At 41.0% G+C, this 25,670-nt stretch overlaps 2 protein-coding genes and 1 long non-coding RNA gene across 4 annotated transcripts in view; 2 read left to right on the top strand and 1 right to left on the bottom strand.

Moving 5' to 3' along the window:
* Positions 1 to 25,670, top strand: part of LOC133654087 (uncharacterized) — a 335,520-nt gene that overhangs the window by 257,565 nt on the left and 52,285 nt on the right. The gene's annotated exons all lie outside the window — the stretch shown is intronic.
* Positions 1 to 25,670, bottom strand: part of nlgn4xa (neuroligin 4 X-linked a) — a 276,673-nt gene that overhangs the window by 234,157 nt on the left and 16,846 nt on the right. The window contains exon 1 of one of the 2 annotated variants that reach the window (XM_062054091.1): positions 25,538 to 25,608. The exons of the other annotated variant lie outside the window; for it this stretch is intronic. The gene's annotated coding sequence lies outside the window, so the exon portion shown is untranslated. Of the gene's footprint in view, positions 1 to 25,537; positions 25,609 to 25,670 lie in introns of those variants that run through there. 2 annotated transcript variants of the gene reach the window in all.
* On the top strand, positions 15,258 to 18,128 carry LOC133653139 (uncharacterized). The gene is made up of 3 exons (XR_009826667.1): positions 15,258 to 15,400; positions 15,469 to 15,564; positions 17,916 to 18,128. It is a non-coding gene; the product is annotated as an uncharacterized LOC133653139 (long non-coding RNA).

Here is a 25,670-nt window from a genome sequence, read left to right on the forward strand (position 1 = left end):
GCAGACTGAAACGCCATGCAATGCCAAGAAAGTACGCTTTTCTGCTGACAAACATAACCATTATTATGGATTATTCTCCTGCCAACATTTCCTTGAGAATGTTTTAGAGGAATTGGCTTTCATTCATAAAGTATAATCACAACTCGATGCTTTGAGCGCCATCTCAAATTTATGTCTGAATGGATATCCTGTAGGATGGCTGCCTGTACATTAGGTTTTATTTGTACCTGTTTTCCCAAATTATTTGAAATTAAAAACGATGTCCTACATTTTAGATAACAATAATGCAGCTTTTAGTTGCGATGATAAAGTTTCACACTGCATGCACCATAATGTGTAGCAAGCACAAATGTTGCACCAAATCCAGAAAGACCTCACGAATGACCAGACAGATGCAAATGCAGAGGTCAAATGTTTGTTTTTCGTTTTACAATTACATGCAGAGTTCACTGGAAGATGGGACACACATGATTAAAAACAAACCCTGTAATCTAATCTATGCAATCACTTTTCAACATTTTAGTTTGTGTCTATTTCCAGGTCGAATAAGTTCTGAGTTAAAAGAACTTAGGAAATTGCGTGCTGAACATGCTGTTACAAACTGTTAAAACATAATTTCCCAACTGTGGGTTAAATATAGACTTTAAATAGACCCCTTTTCAGACCAGTTGATCTGCTGTCTCTCTTTTTTGCTATGCCCCCTTCTCCTGCGTGGAGAGGTTATCAGGTGACCACGGATCAGCCTCCATGGAGACACTAGCTGTTCCAAGTCGGGACCAGGGGTGGACCACTCCTTATGCATCAGTCGGTGAAATCTCGGCGGCCCGACTTGTCTACATGCAAGAGGATCCTCTGCTGGCCCCACTATGGACTGGACTCTCACATTATTATCCGTATCCACTCGGCATCCATTGCATTGGTCACCCTAGTGCAGCCCTTTCAGACATTTGTGATTAAGGACTATATAAGTAAGTAAATTAATTGATTGATTGATAATTGAAGAAAATAGTTGTTCTTGTGTGTCTGTGGAGTTTTGGCAGTAATTTCACTCCTTAGTAGTCAGTTAGATGTGACAATAGTGATATAAACCGTATCGAACTGTTACAATATTTTACGGTATTTTGTGTATGTACAATATATATATATATATATATATATATATATATATATATATATATATATATATATATATATATATATATATATATATATTTACAAAAAATATATATATAAAAAATGTGTATGTATGTATGTATGTATACATACATATATTTGTGTATATACTGTATATAAATATACATCTGTATATATATATATATATATATATATATATATATATATATATATATATATATATACATATATATATATATATATAAATATATATACATACACATATATGTGTGTGTTTGTATGTATGTATGTATACATACATATAAATGTGTATGTGTATGTATGTGTATATATGTATGTGTATATACTGTATATATATATATATATATATATATATATATATATATATATATATATATATATATATATATATATATATATATATACACACATACATACATACACATATATATGTGTATGTATGTATGTATGTGTACATATATACGCATACATATTGGTATATATACTCAACTCACACACACACATACACAAACAGTATTTATATACACACATACACAAACAGTATATATATACAGTTGTGGTAAAAAGTTACAGAGGACAAATTTCACCACATCTAGTGTGTGTGTAACAATTAACTTTAACTTAAGTAAAGAACCAAACTTCATAAATGTTTTTTGTGACCACAAGTATGTGCTCCAATGAGTCTATCACAAAAAAATAACAGTTGTAGAAATTATTGGAAAGTAAATCAGTGACTCCCCCAGAAAATTTGTTAGTTAAGGGGGCGTAATCCGGGACAGGCGGACGGACGGGGAAGTGGCTGGGTGGGTGTAAGGAACAGTGTAATTTGGCCTGTCGCCATCACGTCTCCATCTCATCGCTGCCACCACAGCCTGGGGGGGGGGGGGGAAGTAGGCCGGCTTCGTCGCATGAATAAGACTACAATTTTTGGTTGTGTTTTCCGCTCCGTATGCTGAATGGCAATATTTAGACTTAGACTTACACTTCCTTTTTATTGTCATTCAAATTTGAACTTTACAGTACAGATAAGAACGAAATTTCGTTACATTAGCTCATGGTAGTGCACGATTAAAAAAGCAATAAGGTGCATTTATAAATAAATAAATAGGTTACTGTACAGATAAATATATTGCACTTTTTTATATGTATCCATGTTTATGGATGTATGTTATATTGTCTTTTTTTATTCCAGCGAGTTAATCCATTTTGGGGGGAGTTGAGGGGATAATTATGATGCATTCAAGAGTCTTACGGCCTGAGGGAAGAAGCTTTTATAGAACCTGGAGGTTCTGCTTTAGAGGCTGCGGAACCTCTTTCTAGAGTCCAGCAGTGAAAACAGTCCTTGGTGGGGGTGGGAGGAGTCTTTGCAGATTTTCTGAGCCCTGGTCAGGCAGCTGCTTTTTGCATTCTCCTGGATAGGAGGAAGAGGAGTCCTGATGCTCTTTTCCGCCGTCCTCACCACTCTCTGCAGAGACTTCCAGTCTGAGGCACTACAGGCTCCAGTCCAGACAGAGATGCTGTTGGTCAGTAGGCTCTCTATAGTGCCTCTGTAGAATGTGGTGAGAATGGGGGAAGGGAGCTGTGCTCTTTTCATCCGACGCAAAAAGTGCATGCGCTGCTGAGCTCTTTTTACAATAGCTCCGGTGTGTCGGGACCAGGTTATATTGTCAGTTATCTGCACCCCCAGGAACTTGGTGCTGCTTACCATCTCCACCGCTGTGCCGTTGATGAAGAGTGGAGCGTGACTGGACTGGTGCTTCCTGAAGTCAACGATGATCTCCTTGGTCTTGTCGACATTCAGGACCAGGTTGTTAGTTATGCACCAGTCAACCAGATGTTTCACCTCTTCCCTGTAGTCCATGTCGTTGTTGTCACGGATGAGACCCACTACTGTTGTGTCGTCCGCATACTTCACAATGTGGTTAGTAGTGACCCTGGCGCAGCAGTCATGGGTCATCAACGTGAATAGCAGCGGACTCAGGACGCAGCCGTGGGGGGAGCCGGTGCTCAGGCAGATGGCACTGGAGGTGTTGTTGCCCACTCTCACAGACTTGGGTCTGTCTGTGAGGAAGTCAAGCTGCCAGTTGCATAGGGGGGTACTGAATCCAAAGGGGGCCTGTTTGCTGACCAAGTGCTGCAGGATTATGGTGTTGAATGCTGAGCTGAAGTCCAGAAACAACATCCGCACGTGTGTGTCCTTTCCTTCCAGATGTTCTAAGCTCAGGTGGAGTGCAGAGGAGATGGCGTCCTCTGTGGAGCGGTTAGGGCGATAAGCAAACTGGTATGGGTCGAATGTGGGGGGAAGTCTGAAGCCAATATATTCCTTTACCAGCCTCTCAAAGCACTTCATTATGATGAGGGTGAGTGCAACGGGGCGATAATCATTGAGGGAGGAGATTGTGGGTTTTTTAGGCACTGGAATGATTGTGGCCGTCTTAAAACATGATGGCACCACAGCCTTGGTCAGCGAGATGTTGAAGATGTCTGTGAGAACCCCAGCCAGCTGGTCTGTACATCCCCTAAGCACCTTGCCCGGAATGTCATGAGGTCCCGGTGCTTACAGAGGGTTCACTCTCCTCAGGGTTTTCCGGACATCCGCTATGTCCAGGTTGAGCGGCTGCTCATCAGGGCGAGGGATGGATTTTCTCGTCGGAGTGGTGTTAAGTGCCTCAAACCTCGCAAAGTAGTTGTTAAGATAATTTAGGAAGCTGATACTGTTGTCACAGGCACGGGGGGCAGCTTTATAGTCCGCGATGACCTGTATGCCCTGCCACATTCGTTTAGTGTTTGATATATATCTCGATATTTTTTCCGTAAAGTAAAAACAAAACACAAAACAGTACTAGTTACCTGAGATACTAATTATGTCATTATTTTGACTTAGTAAATATTGACTTACTAAGACAAAATAATGACATACATAGTATCTCAGGTAACTAAGTCAAATTAATGACTTACTGTAAACAAGCGTTTGCAATGAGCGTTTGAAAAAAAGAGTTAAAAGTGGGGCCACATGCTGACATATGCTCAACTCATCATGCTTAATTTATTACAGCATTTGGGAAGCCTGTAGTTGATTTTTATTATGTAAATGTTATATTTTTATCAACATGTGATAGCAGGGACCCTACCATTCAAAACTGGGCTGCTACATTACTAATGATTAATGTAACTATAGCTGCAAAAATTGTACAATAGCAATAGGAGAGACTATTCATCCCTGAACACCATGGAGTTCATGTAGGCTTTATGATGCATTTACATTATTATATCAACTATCAGAGACAGAAACTCTTCATTTAACATAATTTCCTTTTTTGCTGCTTCAACACAGAAAAAGGTAAAGTGAAATAACTTAGTTCTTAACTCCATCCATCCATCCATCTTCTTCCGCTTATCCGAGGTTGAGTCGCGGGGGCAGCAGCTTAAGCAGGGAAGCCCAGACTTCCCTCTCCCCAGCCACTTCGTCCAGCTCCTCCCGGGGGATCCCGAGGCGTTCCCAGGCCAGCCGGGAGACATAGTCTTCCCAACATGTCCTGGGTCTTCCCCGTGGCCTCCTACCGGTCGGACGTGCCCTAAACACCTCCCTAGGGAGGCGTTCGGGTGGCATCCTGACCAGATGCCCAAACCACCTCATCTGGCTCCTCTCGATGTGGAGGAGCAGCGGCTTTACTTTGAGCTCCCTCCGGATGGCAGAGCTTCTCACCCTATCTCTAAGGGAGAGCCCCGCCACCCGGCGGAGGAAACTCATTTCGGCCGCTTGTACCCGTGATCTTGTCCTTTCGGTCATAACCCAAAGCTCATGACCATAGGTGAGGATGGGAACGTAGATCGACCGGTAAATTGAGAGCTTTGCCTTCCGGCTCAGCTCCTTCTTCACCACAACGGATCATTACAGCGTCCGCATTACTGAAGACCCCGCACCGAGCCGCCTGTCGATCTCACGATCCACTCTTCCCTCACTCGTGAACAAGACTCCGAGGTACTTGAACTCCTCCACTTGGGGCAGGGTCTCCTCCGCAACCCGGAGATGGCACTCCACCCTTTTCCGGGCAAGAACCATGTATTCGGATTTGGAGGTGCTGATTCTCATCCCAGTCGCTTCACACTCAGCTGCGAACCGATCCAGCAAGAGCTGAAGATCCTGGCCAGATGAAGCCATCAGGACCACATCATCTGCAAAAAGCAGAGACCTGATCCTGCAGCCACCAAACCAGATCCCCTCAACGCCTTGACTGCGCCTAGAAATTCTGTCCATAAAAGTTATGAACAGAATCGGTGACAAAGGGCAGCCTTGGCGGAGTCCAACCCTCACTGGAAACGTGTCCGACTTACTGCCGGCAATGCGGACCAAACTGTGGCACTGATCATACAGGGAGCGGACAGCCACAATCAGACAGTCCGAAACCCCATACTCTCTGAGCACTCCCCACAGGACTTCCCGAAGGGACACGGTCGAATGCCTTCTCCAAGTCCACAAAACACATGTAGACTGGTTTGGCAAACTCCCATGCACCCTCAAGGACCCTGCCGAGAGTATAGAGCTGGTCTACAGTTCCACGACCAGGACGAAAACTGCACTGTTCCTCCTGAATCCGAGGTTCGACTATCCGGCATAGCCTCCTCTCCAGCACACCTGAATAGACCTTACCGGGAAGGCTGAGGAGTGTGATCCCACGATAGTTAGAACACACCCTCCGGTTCCCCTTCTTAAAGAGAGGAACCACCACCCCGGTCTGCCAATCCAGAGGTACCGCCCCCGATGTCCACGCGATGCTGCAGAGTCTTGTCAACCAAGACAGCCCCACAGCATCCAGAGCCTTAAGGAACTCCGGGCGGATCTCATCCACCCCCGGGGCCTTGCCACCGAGGAGCTTTTTAACTACCTCAGCAACCTCAGCCCCAGAAATAGGAGAGCCCACCACAAATTCCCCAGGCACTGATTCCTCATAGGAAGACGTGTTGGTGGGATTGAGGAGGTCTTCGAAGTATTCCCTCCACCGATCCACAACATCCGCAGTCGAGGTCAGCAGAACACCATCCTCACCGTACACGGTGTTGATAGTGCACCGCTTCCCCTTCCTGAGGCGGCGGATGGTGGTCCAGAATCGCTTCGAAGCCGTTCGGAAGTCGTTTTCCATGGCTTCCCCGAACTCCTCCCATGTCCGAGTTTTTGCCTCCGTGACCGCCGAAGCCGCACACCGCTTGGCCTGTCGGTACCTGTCCGCTGCCTCAGGAGTCCTATGAGCCAAAAGAACCTGATAGGACTCCTTCTTCAGCTTGACAGCATCCCTCACCGCCGGTGTCCACCAACGGGTTCTAGGATTACCGCCACGACAGGCACCAACTACCTTGCGGCCACAGCTCCAATCAGCCGCCTCGACAATAGAGGTGCGGAACATGGTCCATTCGGACTCAATGTCCAGCACCTCCCTCGTGACATGTTCAAAGTTCTTCCGGAGGTGGGAATTGAAACTCTCTCTGACAGGAGACTCTGCCAGACGTTCCCAGCAAACCCTCACAATGCGTTTGGGCCTGCCAGGTCTGTCCGTCATCCTCCCCCACCATCGCAGCCAACTCACCACCAGGTGGTGATCGGAACTACAATGTCGATCATGGAACTGCGGCCTAGGGTGTCCTGGTGCCAAGTGCACATATGGACACCCTTATGTTTGAACATGGTGTTCGTTATGGACAATCTGTGACGGGCACAAAAGTCCAATAACAAAACACCGCTCGGGTTCAGATCCGGGCAGCCATTAATCACGCCTCTCCAGGTTTCACTGTCGCTGCCAACATGAGCGTTGAAGTCCCCCAGTAGAACGAGGGAATCACCCGGGGGAGCACTCTCAAGTACTCCCTCGAGTGAATCCAAAAAGGGTGGGTACTCTGAGCTGTGGTTTGGCGCGTAAGCGCAAACCACAGTCAGGACCCGTTCCCCCACCCGAAGGCGGAGGGAAGCTACCCTCTCGTCCACCGGGTTGAACTCCAACATGCAGGCTCTGAGCCGGGGGGCAACAAGAATTGCCACCCCAGCCCGTCGCCTCTCACTGCCGGCAACGCCAGAGTAGAAGAGAGTCCAGCCCCTCTCGAGAGAACTGGTTCCAGAGCTCTTGCTGTGCGTCGAAGTGAGTCTGACTATGTCTAGTCGGAACTTCTCCACCTCGCGCACTAGCTCAGGCTCCTTCCCCCCACAGCGAGGTAGTTCTTAACTGTAGGTCAATAATGCTTGTCTTTCTCTCAGACAGACAGGACTTTGCTGTACCTAACACACCCACGCACGCACGCACATGCACACCGCAAAATTAGCTAATGTTACGCTAAAAGCTAATTAGCCTTCACCTCAAGGACTGCGAGCGAGCTGAGCTTCCGCTTATATTTGTAGAACGTCAACGGCCTCATAGGGCTGTTACAAGTAGTTGCCTGGGAGGTGTTTATTATAATTTGGGGATAGTCCGCTGCACAATGCTCACCTTCTAAACACCTTTCTGCTAACCCGCACCGTCTCTCCTCTGCCTGCCTGTGCCATGAGCACAGACTCCATGCGCTCTAAATACTCACTGCTGATTGGCTGTTACCGCTCTGAATATGCACTGCTGATTGGCTGTTACATGCGCTCTGAATATGCACTGCTGATTGGCTGTTACCGCTCTGCGTGTAACTAATCAGATGGTTGTTTGGGTGGGACAATGCTGGGTGCTGCAGCGACATACTGACAGAGGCAGAGGCAGTACGAAGCATAGCAGCTTGTTAAGACTTTAGTTTAGCACCAAATTATAATATAAATACATTTAATAAAGTCAAATACAAACACCAAAAAATGTGAGCACATTACACCAATTCTTAAATCCTTACATTGGCTCCCTGTACATCAGAGAATTGATTTCAAAATCCTCCTGCTCACATATAAATCACTACATGGTCTAGGGCCGAAGTATATCACTGATATGCTCCGACTACATAAGCCCTCTAGATCACTAAGATCTTCTGAGACCAATCTGTTAGCGGTTCCCAGAGTAAACTCAAATCAAGGGAGAGCATCATTCAGTCACTATGCAACAAAGAGCTGGAATAAACTTCCTGAATATGTCAGACTTTCCCCAACTCTGACTACTTTTAAAACTAGACTGAAAACTTTTATGTTCACCTTAGCTTTCAGCTAAATATTTTAATCTTTTAACTTTTAACGTTCGCACTGTTTTTATTTTTATTGTCTGCATTTTAATGTTGCTTTTATTTTCTTTGAGTCTGCCTTGTGTATGAAAAGTGCTATACAAATAAAGTTGCCTTGCCTTGCCTTGCTTTACAAATAAGGCAACAAGAGAATGAATGATCTTTATTGTCATTGTGCATGTACAGGTACAGGTCCAACAAAATTTAGGTGCTTCCCTAAGGTGCTTTGCATTTTTAACAAAAAAAAAAAAAAAAGAAGAAACCACACCATATACAAAAACAACACAATATACACAATATGCAATATGGCCTAGGACCACTCTAAGAGGCAATGTAAAAAAACGAGACAGTAAAAAATATAAAGTGACTAGTGAAGGGGAGGGGGCACCCGATGATTTTTTGGGCCGATTTGACGACCCTCTGGAGAGCTTTCCTCTCTGCTGCTGTGCAGCTGCAGAACCATACGCAGATGCAGTATGTGAGGATGCTCTCCACAGAACAGCGGTAGAAGGACACCAGTAGATCCTGTCTCAGGTGGAGATTCCTGAGTACTCTCAAGAAGTATCCTACACTTCTCTTTTGTAAAGTAAATCTGAACAGCCGATATGGACATCTACATCAACTATATGATTTGCCTGAGAAGCTGGACAGGACAAAAAAATAAATAAAAAAATAAATAAAAACACTTTAGTTTAGGCGGTGGCTCTCTGTTTTTAAGGTGGCCGCATTAACAACAAAAAGCCACCGCCTAAACTAACGTCTTAACAAGATCTCCAGCCACACGTGCGCATTTAAAAAACTATTACTGTCCCCAAGCAAACACATACGCTGAGTGTCATACGCATGCCAAAATACTGGGGGCGCTGTAGCCTAGGACTTAAGAACATTTTAGCGAATCAGAAACATCCAAAACGTCATTTCCGGAGGCGGCATATAGCAAAAATGGCGGGTCACGGCAAGAAATAATGATATACTTTTAAGCATCGTTTTGGAGTTAAAAGTTAACAAAACTCAACAAAGTGTTGACTGGGAAACTTGCCAGTTCAAGTATGGTGACATTCTTACCCTATTTTGGAGCGGTACGGACTTGGAGGGACATCTGAGGAATTTCCTCATCGGAAACAGGACATCACAAAAACAACCATCGGCACTAAACTGAAAGCGATTCGTGGAGACTACAGATAATCAGTCGACGCAGGTCGAAGAAGTGGTTACGGTAGAGTTGTTTTGCTGTACTTCGAACTATGCGAGCAGATCTCGGGCGGGTCTCCATCAACTACATCCATTCAATTTGGAATAGAAACATCAGATATTGACACAAGCTCTCACAGGAGTTTGGATTCTCCATTCACCCTTGACAGCCTGGTCACAGACAAAGATATGTTGAATGATGTACAAGAGCAGCAAGATTCCAATAGGAGCAATCCACAATCTTCTGTGGTGAAAGAGAGAAGAGCTCTACTTCAGGTATGTGGGCGCTAACTTCATTAGTAGGAAGTAATATTGTTAAAAGGCAGATAGATGTTGTATATCTGGGGCATCAAAAAAAAATTATATGAACTGCAATGCAATTACAAATGCTCTCAGATGACCACTTTCAACAATGTGGAATCATATTTTGCCCATTTGTTTTAATATTATCATTGTTTGACAACAGTGTGACAAAAATACTTGCTTTGGAATCAGAAGTCAAGATGGCAAGCATATATTAAAGTTCAGCTGTTTTAGATGTATTTAAATAAGGTTGTATTAAAAATGCTTTGAGTAGTTTCTTGTTATAAATAATATTGAGTTAAGTAAAACTTCAGTTGCATAAATTTTTATTTTTTTCAGTCAAAATTAAAATACCTCGAAGTGCTTTATTGACACACATTGTTTCCCGACGATGTTGAGGGCCATTTGACATGTTGTAAATAACATGTCACTATCTTACACCTGTGCTAAGGTGGGTTTATCCCAAATAATGTATTCATGATTGTTGAATGTAATTTTGTAAAAATCCTTATAATTTTTTATTTTTTTTTCACTAGGCAAAACTCAACAGCCACAAGCACGACAGACAACAACGGAAACTTCCAATCGAGACAAAGTTGCTGAATGCAGTAGAAGAAGACGTCCAGATAAAGAAGAAACTTCTGGACATGATGGAGACATCAGACAAGCAATCGTCTGACAATTTAGACAAACTAACCTCAAATTACTAAGTCAAAATATTGACTTCCATCCATCCATTTTCTACCGCTTGTCCCTTTCAGGGTGCAGCTAAGATAGGCTCCAGCACCACACGCGACCCCGAAAATATTGACTTACTAAGTCATAATAATGACATACTTAGTATCTCAGGTAACTAGGACTGTTTTGTGTTTTGTTTGTACTTTACGGAAAAAATATCGAGATATATATCGTATATCGCCATTATGCAAATGTAGCGGAAAACACAACAAAAAATTGTAGGCTTCTTTATTTCTTTAATATTTTTATTTATTATAAGACATTGTTTTTTGGTTATTTATTAATAAACAATGTGTTCAATGTAATCAGAGTCTGTAGTGAAGTGAAGTGAAGTGAAGTGAAGTGAATTATATTTATATAGCGCTTTTTCTCTAGTGACTCAAAGCGCTTTACAAAGTGAAACCCAATATCTAAGTTACATTTAAACCAGTGTGGGTGGCACTGGGAGCAGGTGGGTAAAGTGTCTTGCCCAAGGACACAACGGCAGTGACTAGGATGGCGGAAGCGGGGATCGAACCTGGAACCCTCAAGTTGCTGGCACGGCCACTCTACCAACCGAGCTATACCGCCCCAAGCGGTAGTCTATTGCCCCCCCCCCAGGCTGTGGTGTCAGCGATGAGGTGGAGACGTGATGGCGACACTGTTCCTTCCACCCACCCACCCCCTTCCCCGACCGGCCGCCTATCCCAGGCGACGCCCCCTCCCCACCTTAACTAACACATTTTCTGGGGGAAACACTGAACAAGCTATGAGCCAATCATTCTCTTATGCAAGCGCTTAGGCCACAAGTGTCAAACTCAGGGGGGCCATATCTGGACCGCGACAACATTTTATCTGGCCCGCAAACACCTGGAAATGATATGTGTTAATAAAGTACTTAATATTTTCTCACTACATGTATTGGATTTTTCTTTTTCATTTTGACAGAAAAAAATGTACAGTATGTACTGCTTGAAATTGCATGCCTTTTAACTTTAATAGTATCCATTATTGCAACAAATATTGCAGTTTAGCTGAGATAGGCTCCAGCAACCCCGCGACCCCGAAGGGAATAAGCAGTAGAAAATGGATGGATTATCATACTTTCCAAACATTTTTTGTCTAAATAAAAATAAATACTTAAATATCTGCTTGACTTATGATTTTACAACAAACTACCCATCAAATTGATAAAAATGTCAATACATTTTACAGTGTTCTTTACAGCATATTACCGTAAACTGATAAAAACTGAAAAAATGTTGTGTTAAAATTATGGCGCATGGTCAGAATTGTACCACCGCCGCCTCAATTTGAGCCAGGAAAAACCCTTTATCTATATGCACATATAATACTAAAGTGGAGGCTAAAAGGGATTCGATCGTGCATCATCGTACAGATTTTCTTACAGGACAGTCCGCGGTCCTGTCTTTAAACTTCCTTTTTCGTGTTGGAATATGAAAACACATTAATTTTGGTCTGCTTTTCAGTTTCTCTACCTCTATCGTCGAGACGGCCGATCGCAGCTGTGTCCACAAGGTGGTTGGTGCCTGTCGTGGCGGTAATCCCAGAACCCGCTGGTGTGAGGGTTGCCTCATGGGACCCCGGAGGCAGCGGACAGGTACCGACAGGCCAAGCGGTGTGCGGCTTTGGTGACCACAGAGGCAAAAACGCTGACATGGGAGGAGTAAGGCGAAGCCATGGAAAACGACTTCCGGACGGCTTAGAACCGATTCTGGACCACCATCAGCCTCATGAGGGGTCAGTAGTGTCAACACCGTGTATGGTGGGGATGGTGTGGTGCTGACCTCCACTCAGGATGTTGTGGATGGGTGGAGGAAAAACTTTGAAGGCCTCCTCTATCTCACCAACACGTCTTCCTATGAGGAAGCAGTGCCTGGGGAATCTGTGATGGGCTCTCCTATTTCTGGTGCTGAGGTTGCCGAAGTAGCTAAAAGGCTCCTCGGTGGCAGGGGCCGGGGGTGGATGGCATCTGCAAGAAGTTCCTTAAGGCTTTGGATGCTGTGGGGCTGTCTTGGTTGACAAGATTCTGCAGCATTGCGTGGACATCGGGGGCAGTGCCTCTGGATTGGCAGACCGTGGTGGTGGTTCCTCTCTTTAAGAAGGGGAACCACCCCCCGGACGCCTCCCTGCGGAGGTGTTTAGGGCCCGTCTGACCGGTTGGAGGCCATGGGGAAGACCAAGGACACGTTGGGGGGACTATGGCTCCCGGCTCGCCTGGGAACGCCTTGGGATCCCCCGGGAGGAGCTGGACAAAGTGGCTGGGGAGAGGCAAGGCCGGGCTTCCTTGCTTAGGCTGCTGCCCCCGCGACACGACCTCAGATAAGTGGAAGAAGATGGATGAATGGATGGATGGTTAGCCAGCGTCACGGGAACACAATACTGTAGTAATAATTATAGCTTTTCAAACAATCAGGATTCCTCCAAGGAGAACTATTTATATTCTGGGTTCTATATTTTAGCAAATATACAAACCCCGTTTCCATATGAGTTGGGAAATTGTGTTAGATGTAAATATAAACGGAATACAATGATTTGCAAATCATTTTCAACCCATATTCAGTTGAATATGCTACAAAGACAACATATTTGATGTTCAAACTGATAAACACTTTTTTTTTTGCAAATAATCATTAACTTTAGAATTTTAAGCCTGCAACACGTGACAAAGAAGTTGGGAAAGGACGCAATAAATACTGATAAAGTTGAGGAATGCTCATCAAACACTTATTTGGAACATCCCACAGGTGAACAGGAAAATTGGGAACAGGTGGGTGCCATGATTGGGTATAAAAGTAGATTCCATGAAATGCTCAGTCATTCACAAACAAGGATGGGGCGAGGGTCACCACTTTGTCAACAAATGCGTGAGCAAATTGTTGAACATTTTAAGAAAAACCTTTCTCAACCAGCTATTGCAAGGAATTTAGGGATTTCACCATCTACGGTCCGTAAAATCCTCAAAGGGTTCAGAGAATCTGGAGAAATCACTGCACGTAAGCAGCTAAGCCTGTGACCTTCGATCCCTCAGGCTGTACTGCATCAACAAGCGACATCAGTGTGTAAAGGATATCACCACATGGGCTCATGAACACTTTAGAAACCCACTGTCAGTAACTACAGTTGGTCGCTACATCCGTAAGTGCAAGTTAAAACTCTCCTATGCAAGGCGAAAACCGTTTATCAACAACACCCAGAAATGCCGTCGGCTTCGCTGGGCCTGAGCTCATCTAAGATGGACTGATACAAAGTGGAAAAGTGTTCTGTGGTCTGACGAGTCCACATTTAAATTGTTTTTGGAAACTGTGGATGTCGTGTCCTCCGGACAAAAGAGGAAAAAAACATCCGGATTGTTATAGGCGCAAAGTTGAAAAGCCAGCATCTGTGATGGTATGGGGGTGTATTAGTGCCCAGGACATGGGTAACTTACACATCAGTGAAGGCGCCATTAATGCTGAAAGGTACATACAGGTTTTGGAGCAACATATATTGCCATCTAAGCAACGTTACCATGGACGCCCCTACTTATTTCAGCAAGACAATGCCAAGCCACATGTTACATCAACGTGGCTTCATAGTAAAAGAGTGCGGGTACTAGTCTGGCCTGGCTGTAGTCCAGACCTGTCTCCCATTGAAAATGTGTGGCGCATTATGAAGCCTAAAATACCACAACGGAGACCCCCGGACTGTTGAACAACTTAAGCTGTACATCAAGCAAGAATGGTAAAGAATTCCACCTGAGAAGCTTAAAAAATGTGTCTCCTCAGTTCCCAAACGTTTACTGAGTGTTGTTAAAAGGAAAGGCCATGTAACACAGTGGTGAACATGCCCTTTCCCAACTACTTTGGCACGTGTTGCAGCCATGAAATTCTAATTTAATTATTATTTGCAAAAAAAAAAGGAAGTTTATGAGTTTGAACATCAAATATCTTGTTTTTGTAGTGCATTCAATTGAATATGGGTTGAAAAGGATTTGCAAATCATTGTATTCCGTTTATATTTACATCTAACACAATTTCCCAACTCATATAGAAACGGGGTTTGTAGAACTTTATCATGATATTAATAGTTGTGTCTTACTAGTCTCAGGCACAACCGCAGTTTCCTAATCAAGGTAAGCATTACTCAAGTGGATTTAATTGGTTTCAAGTATTTAATTGGTATTAAGTTTCGGGAGATAATTAGAGGACTTTATAATCATATTAATAGTTGTGTCTTACTACTAAGTTTCCTAATCAAGGTGGACATTCCCCAAGGATAACTGTTACCACCATATTAGAGCTTGCTGGCACGGAAATAATAGTAAATTAGCAGATGAAACAACGATTTTTTTTTTCAAAATTAGGAACACAATCCAACTATTATCAAAAAAATATTTAAGAATGATCTAATGTATCAGGACTTTGCCTAGATCTTATAAATGTGAATTGTTTCCTATCCATGAATGTGTGAATAAAGATATTTACAATGTCACTGTAAAGTCTGAGGTGAAATATTGAATTATTAACCTATCAATTTTTTTTTTTTAAACTCTCAGAAAACAAGCATAGAAAATAGAATTAAAGAATGCCAAACTAAGCTAAATTTGTGTCAACAAAGACATTTGTCAATACTTGTTTTGTGTTTTAGGGTTGTCCTTCCTTCCCTTTTATCTTGTCCCTGCATTTTCCCTGTTGTGCCTCTTTTTTCAGTTCATTCTTCCTGGGCGAGGGGCGGACCTTGAGGCACACCTGCAGCTAATCAGTTCATTAGCCTTGCCTTTGCCTTGCTGGTGTGCCTTGCTGGTTATTGTTTCCTGTTCCTTCCACGTTGCATTATATTGCTTGACCGCCAAGTCGAGGTACGTTTTTTCACCCTTGTTTTTATACACCTAACCTCTGTGTGTTTTTATTTCCTCCCTGAGTGAAGAAGATATCTGTTGTGGACTTTTCCAATGATCCGTGTGACCTGGCCTTTCCCCCCGCCGACCTCTGAGGTTCCCGCTCATTGGCTATGTTATATGGTGTGCGTGTTTGCTCCATCACCTTTTAACCTTTTGGTCTTAATCAAAGACTCTCCTTCCCGTCTCTGCATCTGCGGTCAACACCTTGACCAAGTCCTAACAACTTTTTTACTTAACCAAAAATATGGATAAATATTGTTTGTGGTTTTAAAGTGAGTTTTTTTCACCTCGGCTGGTAATGGAAGAAATATGTTTGTATTTTCAAATTGTGTCTTCATCAAATTTAGTAAGACTAGCATTATTGTTTTGCTTGCCTGGATTACAATTAATAACATAAAATACAATTGTTTTGGCAATGCTTTGTGCGATTTGTTTAAATTCAGAAAGTGGTGGAAAATGTGTTGCTCATAATTAAGCAAGTTTCTTTGTGCATCCATAATATCTACAACCCACCAAATACTTACCATCATAGTACAACCATTTGATTACGTGTCAAATAAATCTATTCTTTCATATTGGAATGTGATGAGGGGACAAGTTATGTGTGTACTTCCAATAAAATACATCTGCTTGTGAAAGTCTGATAATTTAACAGCAAAAAGTCACATATAATGGAACTTCAATCCTTGTAATTTATCAAATATTTTTGGGGGTATGCAGTACCAGAAGGATTTTTTTTTTTAATCCATGACTTCCACCGGTTCAATGTCAATATACCATTTAAATCCAATCTCAAACTGTGGTATGTGTACCACTAGTGGTACCAGGGGCCGTACTTATCAAGCTTCTTAGAGTGCCATTTTACACTTAAGTCCTGAGAATTTGCGAAATTTAGTCCTACTCTCAAACTTAAGAATAAAAGCTTTTTATCAACGTTCTTAAGTCTAAGAATCACTCCTACTCTCCACGATATTTAAGAGACCTTCAGAGGTGTCTTAAGTGGTTAGGAGTTGCCAGCAAGGGATGGCACTGAGGCGAGAGAGACGTGCGCGAACGTTCAGGGAACGGAACAATGTTTTTTTTTTTTTGATGACGAGCAGCTGATCAAACGGTATCGTTTAGACAGAGCGGATTCTATTTTTGTCACAGATTTAATACTTTTCCATTCCTTGTTGATTTCTGCATGTGTCTGCAGTGGGCTAGTATATATAGAGCCACCCACACCAGTTTCAAATTAGTTGCCTAATTAATGAATTGGAAAGAACATTTTATGACAGTAGCGTATGTGTGTGGCCGTGAGGTGAGTGACGTCAGTGAGTGTGTGGGCGATAGAAGAGAGGGAGCGGTAGTGTGAGTGCCGGCGGGGACTAGTTTGTTTTGTATTATTTTGCAGTTTATTGTCAAAATATACACTCCCATTGTCCACTTAAATATTTCCAAGATATTTCTTTATTCTTAGACAATGGATTCCCTTCCGTGATTGGTCATTTCTATGGACACAGAAATGACGTCACCTAAAATTCCGTTTACGGCACATAGTAATGTCGTAATTCAGCTCTGAGTGTGACACTTAAGATTCAGTCCTACACTTCGCTGAAAGTGTGAGTAAGACGCTTGATAACTAACTTTTAAGTGCAGCTTTCAGCGAATAATTTATTTACTCTTAAGTCAACTCTTAGCAGACTTCTTAGGAGTAATTCTAAGAAGCTTGATAAGTACGGCCCCAGGGCTCTAACTCGTGGTCGGCCAAATAATCACTTGATTAAAGTAAAGTGTTTTATTTTCACACATAGTGTTACTGTTCGAACTGTGTGTAATGTTAGAGTGGCAGAAAAATATATTATATACTTGCAAAATAAAACCTCTGCCTTGTTTTTAATGAATATGTAGGCCTACAGTGCTACTGTATTTTAATGTTGGTCATTATGGTGGTACTTGGTGGCAAAAGTTTGAGAACCACTGATTTAAACACATTTTTAACTTATTGTCCTCCATATTTATATTATTTTATCATGTTGCCCCTTTTCATGTAATGAGTCTTAATTCTCCAAATTAAATTGAAGTTGAGTTGTTTTATGTTTATTATTATTCTAGTAGGTATGAAATGAGAATAACCAGGATAAATACATCTGGATAAACTTTCGAAATATGTCGAAGTATGGACACATCTCTTTGTTGCCATTCATTTATTTTAGTTTGGCATTCTTTAATTTTATTTTCTGAGAGTTAATTTGTTTTTTTTTTTGGATAGGTTAGTACCTAAATATTTTGCCTCAGAATTTACAGGGACATTGTAAATATCTGTATTAACATATTCATGTATAGGAAACAATTCTATTTTTTTAATGTTTAGGCAAAGTCCTGATATATTAGATAATTCTTGAATCTTTTCAATAGCAGTTGGAATTTGTGTTTCATTTTTAGGAAAATAGTTGTTCCATCTGCTAATTGACGATTATTTCTGTGCCAGCAGGTTCAAATATGGTGATGACAGACACCCTTGAAGAATGCTTACCTTGATTAGGAAACTGGGGTTGTGCCTGAGAGGCACAACTATTAATATTATGATAAAGTCCTTGATTTGCTAAAACTAATACCAAATCCAGTGTGTTCCAGCATTAGATAAAGAAAGTCATGTTTTAGTGAGTCAAGTGCTCTATGAAGAAGAGCAAAATACGTGTAATTAAATCCCTGTTGTCAATAATGTCCTTGGCAGTCTTATGTTGTTATGAATGGAGCGTCCTTGGAGGAATCCTGATTGTCTAAAAGCTGAGATAATTACTACGGTACCGTGAGCCTGTGACGCTGGCTAACATGTAAAGAAAATACTTAAGACGTGGCACAAAGATCCAAGACTTCTACAGAAATATCTACACACATGTCAACAGAAACTAAAACTGAAAATCTGACTAAAATGTATGTTTTCATATTCCGACCGGAAGTAGCGATTTTAAAGACAGAACCGCGGAGTGTCCTTTAAGAAAAAATGTACTATAATGTGCAATCAAATTTTTTGTTGCCTTCACTTTCGTATTACATGTGCATATAGATTAGGGCTGGGCGATATATCGATATATGCGATATATCGCGGGTTTGTCTCTGTGCAATATAGAAAATGACTATATTGTGATATCGAGTATACGTTCTCACACAGTTGCTTTTAGCTGCGGGCATTACACTACAGGCTCTCCTCGCTCTTTCCGGGCTCTCCTTCTCACAGACAGCAAGCGCACCTTCTTACACATGTCACATACTGTCACGTCATACGTCACATACGTATACGCCCTCCCAGAGCAGACAGGTAGCAGCATGGCTAACGTTAGCTGTGATGCTAGCGGAGTGGTGCGAGCAGTAATACAAGAGAAAGAAGGTGCGAATCTGGTAACAAATGGAGGAATAATTAATTCCCAAGAAAAACAGCAGGGGGTCCATCGTCTGGCGGTGGTTTGGCTTCCAGTGGGAATATGTCGAACGTCGAACAGACAACCGTAATTTGTCAAGTGTGGGGCAAAAGCGTTGCTATAAAAAGTAGCATTACTGCTGTAACAAAGAGTTCAGGGTGTCCCAAGTGTGATAGGTAAGGAGGAGGAGTTTTGTCCCTCCAGAGTTGTTGCCGTAGGGCTGTGACGTAGGGTGTGTGTGGTTGTGGAAGGAAGTGTGTGATGTTGACAATAAAGAAGCGGTGGCTATCGAACCTGCTCTAATGTCTCCCGTTTATTACTTTATTAGATAAATACACTGTATAGGCCAGGGGTGTCCAAACTTTTTCCACTGAGGGCCGCACATGGAAAAATTAAAGCAAGCGGGGGCCATTTTGATATTTTTCAATTTCAAAACATAGCAAAACATATGGATTTTCTTCTTTTTTTTTTTACCTTTAAGGTAAAAAAAAGGGTCTCGGTCATTAAATGTTAAAAATAAGTCAAATTATTATTTTTCATTTTAACGCTTACAGTAAATCTCTAAATCAACTTCAGGTTGATATGAAGTAAAAAAAAAAAAAAAAGGTTTTATGCCTTTTTTGTCAAAGACCACTTTGTTTTTTATAGTAAAATTAAATAATTAGGGCCATAAAAGATCAATAATGCAGGACACCATTGATTTTAATTCATTATTATTTTTGAGTAATCACAGTGTAAAGATGAATAAAATCCCATTAAATATATTTGGGATCCAAAAGGTGCCCCACTCATAAAGTGATACATTTTTATTAGTTGTTTTTTTTACTTTCAACACTTAAGTTACGAGATCAACTTCAGATATATCTGTCGATTTTACGTTTGAACTATTATTTTGTTTGTTTTAAAGAAAACTTTGATGTTTTCATATGGCAACCACACAATATATGCACTATTTTCTCCACATAAAACATTTTAAAGTGACATTTTTTAAGTAATTGGAGCCTTGAAAGTAATTAATTATAACATTAATTTGTTTGTCTTTTTTTTGAGCAATGGCAAAAAAAGAAAAATTAGGAAAGACAAAAGAAAAAAAAACAGCCTGCATGACAGCTTTGTGTCAACATTGCAACATGTTCTCGTTAGATTTCACCTCATTACACTTTTTAAAAAATGTTTTAAAAAAAATTGCAATAGCTGCTCGCTGTACATATCCTACGAAGTCAGACCTACACTGTTTCAATGTCCATTTCTCAGATGATATAATTGTTGATGACTGAAGTGCTGATATCAACCAAACCTAACCCCCCCCCCCCGCCCCAACCCCCTCCACATCCCAACCCCCGGATTGTAAATAATGTAAATAATTCAATGTATATACTCTGATGATTAACTTGTATGATGACTGTATTATGCTGATATTATATATTTGTACCATGAATTGATTAACGTGGACCCCGACTTAAAGAAGTTGAAAAACGTATTCGGGTGTTACCATTTAGTGGTCAATTGTACGGAATATGTACTGTACTGTGCAATCTACTAATAAAAGTTTCAATCAATCAATCAAAAGCATTTGCAGAATGTGTGGCGGGCCGCAAATGGCCCCCGGCCGCACTTTGGACACCCCTGGTATAGGCGAACCCAGGACACTCGGCTACACTGCTAATATGTAGCATCATTTGAAAAGTCACCCGCTAGACAGTGAAGAGTGCTTACTCCGCACGTCAATATCTCCGTTTGGTGCCACACGTCCACACCATCAAAATGCCGAGGCAAACATTTCCAGATCAACACCGTATGAAAAAAATAGTGATTTTTTTAGTTGTGATTTACTTCTCTGCATGAAAGTTTAGAATGAGCATATATTAATGCAGTATGAAGAAGAATGTTTTAATGTAGACACATAGAATCATCATACTGCTGTGATTATATGTATCAAGTGTTCATTCAAGGCTAAGGCAAAATATCGAGATATATATCGTGTATCGCGATATGGCCTTAAAATATTGCGAAATTAAAAAAAGGCCATATCGCCCAGCCCTAATATAGATATCTGTAAACCAGACCTTGTGCCATGTCTAAAATATTTTCTGTGTACATTTTACCCAGACACACGGGTATCGGAGAATCCTTGCTTTTACTTTGAAAATAAAGACTTCTGGTGTCAGATTAAGATCCATTTTGGTCTGTTTTTCTGTTTTTGTTTACTTGGGATCTTAATTTTTCTTTTCAAAACCAAAATATAAAATGTCTTTGTTTTTCAATGTTCTTGTTTGTATTTTAAAACGAAATTCAAATAAACAAATGTTTTTTTGTTTTTCAATCCCATTTATGGAAAGAAAATATAAATACCAAAACATACATGGACCCTAATGTTAGGTATCATTGAATGTATATTCTGTCAGAACTATCTAATTATGCTTCTCTGGGACTGCTTTTGTGTACATGCATGACCTCCCTGCATGTTTTTCACAAGAAAACAGTGAGCAATTTTTGTTCAATATCATTAGTAGTCGTGAAACATGTTGACATTTACAATAAATATATGTTCTGCTATACCACTACTGTTAACATAAGTGAGCTAGCGGTGATCTTTTCATATTTTTTTTTTAATTATAACTTTGAGCAAAATGCAAACGGTCCCTTTAACCCAATAACTTTGTTAATCGTGACAACATCTGAATTGCAATAAATGTTATTACACTTTTTATTATTTCCAATTGAACATCTTGTGGGGTAGAGCCAATCAAACTCAACTTCCTCAAATAAATCTAATGAAAATACAGTACCAAATTCAGAATTTTGCACAAGCCTGGTACCAAACCTTGATTTTGGCGTGCTATTACATCCCTAAAAGTTATAGTACCGTATTTTATTGATTTACTTTGAATAACACTTTGAAATTACTTATTTGTTGTTCATTAAAGTTTAATGGGGAACTGCACTTTTTCTGGAATTATGCCTATCTTTCACAATCTTTTTATTAGACAAGCACACATACTGTATGTTTTTTCCCCCTTCTAACTCGTAAATAAATGCAAGCAAAAGTCTGCTTACAATGGAGCTTATGGCAGTTACTCTATTTTGCCAATAAAGCGCTTAAAAAAACATCCAAATACCTCCATTAAGGTTTTATATACACCCTGTAATTATATACATGTATGTAATATAGTTACAGACACATTCATAATAACATGTAAAATGTACGTATTTTGCTCATTTAAAGCATACTGTGGCGCAATAATTTCAAAAACGCATCACAAAGTTGGCTTTTTCCTTTGACAACATCACTGATTATTACTCACTGCAGACATCATGAGAGACAACAAACATAATAAAATATCACTTACTATATAATGTTTGCTCTCACTGGGATGCCAACTGTTAGGATGTTGATATATTCCTGTTTAGATGAAGAATGACTCATAATTCTCGGATTTAACCAAGCGTCTTTTCGTGTCTCTTTCACCATCTAAACCGGATGCCAATATTGACCAACTTGTCGGATTAATTCCTCATCCTACTACTATCAAGGTGAAAGGCATTATTTATGATCTAGAATAAAGGGATAAGCGGTAGAAAATGGATGGATGGGAATAAACTTTCACGGGCTCCAAGGCAATGCTGCAGTTAACTCACCAGCCAATCATGTCAATACAGCAGCACAAGCTAGTAGCTCTCTGTGATCACGGTGCCATGTTTGTCTGTGTTAGCGCTTATAATACCAATATCACTAATACTTGGTTAATATTCAGGTCACAAAATCTAAATACCGTATTTTCCGGACGATAGGGCGCACCGGATCATAAAGCGCACTGCCAATGAATGTCCTATTTTTGATCTTTTTCATATATTAGGCGCACCGGATTATAGGGCGCATTAAAGGAGTCTTTTTTTTTTTTTTTTCTAAATTGAAAACTCTTCCTTGTGGTCTACATAACATGTAATGGTGGTTCTTTGGTCAAAATGTTGCATAGATTATGTTTTACAGATCATTTTCCAGACGCTTTCTGACAGTCGCTTCAGGATGCGCCGTTTTGTGGGCGTGTTATTTACGTGGCTCACCTTCGGCAGTGTCTTCTCCCCGTCATCTTTGTTGTAGCGGTGTAGCGTGCAAGGACGGGAGTGGAAGAAGGGTCAAAAGATGGAGCTAACTGTTTTAATGACATTCAGACTTTACTTAAATCAATGACGGAGCAGCATCTCCTCATCCCGTGAAAAAACGTCCGACCGGAACTCTAATAAATAAAGTTCCTTGGGTGGATAATTAAACTCACTACACCGGTATGTTTTACCGCTTTCATGACAAGTTTACTGACAGATATATGTAAGAACTTTACACTACTTTATATTAGAAATGGCAACAGCTGAGGATGAATGTCCCATAACAAGAAGATAGAGAAAAAGAAGAAGCTTATCGACTACGGCGTTGGCGCGGTCGCACGCAATTTTTCAGGATTTATGCAGATCCCAAATACAGATCAGCAGGTACGAGAAGGTAAGAAAAGTTGCTTTTGCATAATATTGCCAAACAAAACGCCAGATAATATGTCTTACCTTATACACACACCATAATAATACTCATATGTTTAATGCGCCGACAATCCTTATCTTACCAAAGTCGTACTTAAAACATTTTGATAGATTTTTGAGCGCCCTGCGTAATGTTCTATATTTTCAATGGAACATTTAAAATGTTGGTGCTGAGATGAGGTGGCGACTTGTCCAGGGTGTACCCCGCCTTCCGCTCGAATGCAGCTGAGATAGGCTCCAGCGCCCCAAAAGGGAAAAGCGGTATAAAATGGATGGATGGATGGGATGGTGTTGTTTACTTGAGACCCATCATAGTGCAGCCTACACTTATCTCTTATGTTTGACTGCCATCTACTGGTCACACTTATCATTACACAATGTACGAAATAAAATAGCCTTGAGGTGGGTAAGCTCAACCAAACCTATTCCTTACATTAGGCGCACCGGGTTATAAGGCGCCTGTCGAGTTTTGAGTAAAAAAAAGGGTTTTATGTGCGCCTTATAGTCCGGAAAATATGGTAAAGCAATATTGCCGTTTTTTGGATGGTTATTGAGAGGGCTATATGGGCTGAATAGAGGACCTCTCATTGACTCCATTGTTAGCTGACTTTTATTTCTGTTTATTTACAAGTTAAATCGCCTTTTTTTTTAAATGTTGACGTTTAGAAAGTACATTTTAACATACCGACAAAATGTATTTATGACAAGTTGGCAAAATTATCTGCAGTAGCGTAGAAATCGGTTGAAAAGGGACACGCTACAACACTATCATCTTCCCTCTTTTCTGTCCCTCTGCTGTGTCAGAGGCTCTGCGAGTCCGCACGCACACACACGCACACCCCTCCCCTCAGCCATCAGTAAACCAATTTTGACGAATTAAAAACAAGACTAAAAGTTCTTAGAAACAAAATCCAATTATATGTAATTTCGTCTTTCCGCCCGAATGCAGCTGAGATAGGCTTCAGCACCCCCCGCGACCCCAAAAGGGACAAGCGGTAGAAAATGGATGGATGGAAGTTCGGAATATATCAGATTATTTTCCTTCTGAGATGAGGAAATTCAAGTTGAATAACTCGCCAGAACAAAAAGGTGTGGATTTAACGTGTATTGTGCTCTACATTGCAGTATGTGAACACATTTTATTTTTGCAATATATGATGCTTTATGCAGGCGAGCCGTCGATCGTGACATCGACACAACTGTAAGTTAAAGCTGCGTGTATTTGCTGCTTTAGGTGTTCTGTTGAAAAGAGCCCCCAGTTGCTATGCCTGTTTAAATGGCGATGAAAGCGAATATGTAGGCTACTAGTTGCATCAATGTGGACTTTCTCACGTTGCAAGTGTTTACATGCTTCCTGGTCAGAGAACTAAGGCTGCAGCTAACGATTATTTTTCTATCGATTAATCCATAGATTATTTTTTTCGATTAATCGGTTAATCTATAGATAATTTTTTTCGATTAATCTATAGATTGTTTTACTTTTACCGATTATTTTTTTATTCAAAATGAAGATGAAAAAATAAATGTAGGCCAGTTTTTTCAAAAGGCATGGCTTTTATTTACAAAAAAAAAGAAGTATGGCCACTCAGTCAACATTGACAACAACATGACTAAATATTCTGTAACAATGTAAACATTTAAAACTTTTAACCTTTAACAAAATTTAAAGCAGCTTATTTGCTTTTTAATGTGCAAATATAAAAGTCAACATCCAGTGCAAATCTTAATATTCTGCATGTCATGTCTGTGATTATATTTTGTTTTAGTCATGTTCGGATTTGGTTTTGGACTTTTTGTGCACTTTTATTTGTCACCATAGCAACCATTAGTTTCAACTGGTTCACATTGTCATGTCACGCACCTGTTCACGGTTAGAGTCACACACCTGTTTTCACTGATCATGTCACTATATAAGCTTTTCTGTTTCTGTTGTTCATCCTGGCAACATCACATTCATGCTCCATATTTATGCTCTGCACCCTTTATGATCACGCTTCTTCATGCCATGTTCACAGTTCCTTGTCACGTAAGTTTTTGTTTAATATTCATAGTTCTCCGCCATTGTGCGCGCCTTTTGTTTTCCTAGTCAAGTTTTTTACCTCCGCTGTGAGCGCCTTTTGTTTATACCCTTTTGAGCTTAAATATTAAAACATGTCCTCACCTGCACGTCATGTCCAGTTAAGTTGCTTTGCACCACGGAAAAACAATCCACGCCAAGGACCAAGTCGTGACAGATGTTGCCAGCAATCCGTTTTTCCGCAAGCAACTTGGCGGATGGAGGAAGGAAGGTGGGA

The sequence above is a fragment of the Entelurus aequoreus genome, linkage group LG07, assembly GCF_033978785.1.
Source record: "Entelurus aequoreus isolate RoL-2023_Sb linkage group LG07, RoL_Eaeq_v1.1, whole genome shotgun sequence".
Taxonomy (NCBI): Eukaryota; Metazoa; Chordata; class Actinopteri; order Syngnathiformes; family Syngnathidae; genus Entelurus; species Entelurus aequoreus.